This window comes from Clupea harengus, chromosome 17 (assembly GCF_900700415.2).
Source record: "Clupea harengus chromosome 17, Ch_v2.0.2, whole genome shotgun sequence".
NCBI classification, from domain to species: Eukaryota; Metazoa; Chordata; class Actinopteri; order Clupeiformes; family Clupeidae; genus Clupea; species Clupea harengus.
The window spans coordinates 6,766,722-6,769,221 of record NC_045168.1 but is presented as its reverse complement, the minus strand read 5'-3'; the positions used below and the strand labels follow the sequence as shown (position 1 = coordinate 6,769,221).

General features: G+C 44.3%; 1 protein-coding gene across 1 annotated transcript in view; it reads left to right on the top strand.

Annotated features, from left to right (window-relative positions):
- The window catches only part of tgfbr1b (transforming growth factor, beta receptor 1 b), a 52,721-nt gene that overhangs the window by 35,581 nt on the left and 14,640 nt on the right, over positions 1-2,500 (top strand). The window lies entirely within an intron of this gene.

Sequence of the window (2,500 nt, the reverse complement as noted above, 5' to 3'; positions counted from 1 at the left end):
TGCTCATATTTACAAGTTTGAAGCTGTAGTGTGTTGTGTGTACAGTGTGTGTGTGTGTGTGTGTGTGTGTGTGTGTGTGTGTGTTTTGTATTTATTTAAGTATATGTAAACTGTTGTTAACAGTTAATATATTGTTCATAGTTTGAAGTTAAAAAGTTTGAAGCTGTAGTTTGAAGCCAAGTCTTTTGTATTTATTTCTATTTATAGTATACTTTAAACAGTTAATATATTGCTCAAATTGAAGAAAAAAAGCCTTTCTTTAATGTTGTCAATCGTCGTTTTGTGCCTTTTTTTTTTTAAGTATCGGTTCAGGCACCGTTAAGGCACCGGTATCGTTTTAAAAGTATCGTTTTAGCACCGGTATCGGAATAAACCCAAACAATACCCATCCCTAATCTCGCTACCCAGGCTGTTCACTGTAGTTTTCTACTCCTGGTCCAAAACCAAGTTGGAGACTCAAACGTGAGGGGAGGGTTTACAACACAGTGTTTCAGCACTGAAAGACATCAGTTTAGCTAATTAGCTCCCGCCAGCTGTGCTGCTGTGGGTGTTTGCAAGGCGCGAGTCAGTTAAATCATCAGAGCTAGTCAGCGCAACAGTTTCAGACAAAAACTCTGTAATGCCTCTTTAAGCCATACCAAAGCCACGCCAGCCACACACACACACACACACACACACACACACACACACACACACACACACACACACACACACACACACACACACACAGAACGATTCCTCTGCCAGGCATGGAATGGATCTTAATCTCCTCGCTCAGCCCAGAACACGCTCACACTCCCTACAGGCCGCTTCAGCCTCATACCTGTTATCTCTCATTATGAGGGGATGGAGCACCAACCGCCAGGCCAAGTGTGTGTGTGTGTGTGTGTGTGTGTGTGTGTGTGTGTGTGTGTGTGTGTGTGTGTGTAGGCGAGTAATCTGCTCTGTAGGCTGGGTGTGCGTGCGTGTGTATGTATGCTCCAAAGCTGTGCCCTTTGAGCTTGCTTGGTGTGTGTTTATGTATGTGTGCTCCTAAAAGCTGTCTTCTTTGAGCTGTTTGTGTGTGTATGCGTGCTCCGAAGCGGTGCTATGTGTGTGTGCACGTGCTCTGTGGGCTGGGTGTATTGAGTTTATTGCAGCAGAGCTCTGTGCTGCAGTCGCGTGCTGCAGAGGTACCCGGCGCTTTGATTAATAGCGTGTTCTTCCTGTCAAACTGTCTGCGTGTCTCCACCCACTCCTTGAGCTGGTCTGCACACACACACACTTGCATGCACACACACCCTCAATTAAATGAGCTTTGTCTCCTGCAGTCATACACACTTGATCACTCACAGATCTCCAATGCCACACACACACACACACACACACATATACACACACACACACATATACACACACACACACACACACACACACATTCAGCCTTCAGCAGTGATATGAGAATAGAACAGGAAAAAATCTTGCAACCTTCAAAGATTTTCTCTCAGGGGACAAACAAAGCACGCACATATGTGCATATTGTGCATGTGCGTGTTTGTGTCCCTGTGAGTGTGTTTGAGGGTCTATTTGTGTGTGTGTGTGTGTGTGGATACTTAACACATACAACGTGAATAAGTAGCAGTTACAGTGTTTAAGTGTGAAGCTGTCCTGTCTTGATGCCACCGTCCATAATGAAGGGAGTGTGTGTTCGAGCTCTGTGAGAGAGTGAAGGGGTGTGTGCTGGAGTGAAATGGTCCTGTTTTGACGTTCCCATCTGGAAGAGGTGGTAAATTGAGGTACTGGGTGTTGGGCTGTTTTACGGGTCCGGATCGTTCACCTGCCCCATCTCATCAAGTGTGAGGATGCTGTCAGTGTCTGCCGTTTCACACATCTGCCTCTCAGGGCTCTTTTTACTTTCTGTAGATTTCTTTTTCTTTTTTTTGCCCCCCCCCCCACCCCCCCCCTTTCTCTCTATCACCCTCTCTTTTTTCTCCCTCTCTTCTCTCTTTCTCTCTCTCTCTCTCTCTCTCATATAGTGCAGATCTTCAGTACATCATTATTTTTATATTTTTAATCAGTTTCTGTTTGTTTTGCCCAGTTGAGCTCACAGTCTGTCAGCAAGCTGAGTATGAGTAGGCGTGTGGGTGTGATGATGTGTTTAGTGTTTGGTCACTTAGCCACTAATTGGTGCTCAAAAGATGACTAGACCTGAAAACAGGGGAAGGCATTTGGCATGCTTTCCTATATGTAGGAAAATATGAATGAATATAAAGTGTGCGTATGTAAGGGATAATGTATAGTCCGCCAGTCAGTATAGGAAAATAAATCCCTTCAGGATACTGATTGGTGTACTATAGATTATCCCGCTTATTATACGGTTACTTGCCAAAACGATAAAAGCCATCCCTCCAAACTCTCTCTTCTTTAGCGATTTTGTTAATGTTTCGTGGCTTCCACTGAGGAAAAAATAGTGCTTCACGCTAATAGAACTATAAAGACTTGTTGTGTGTTGCATGGCAAC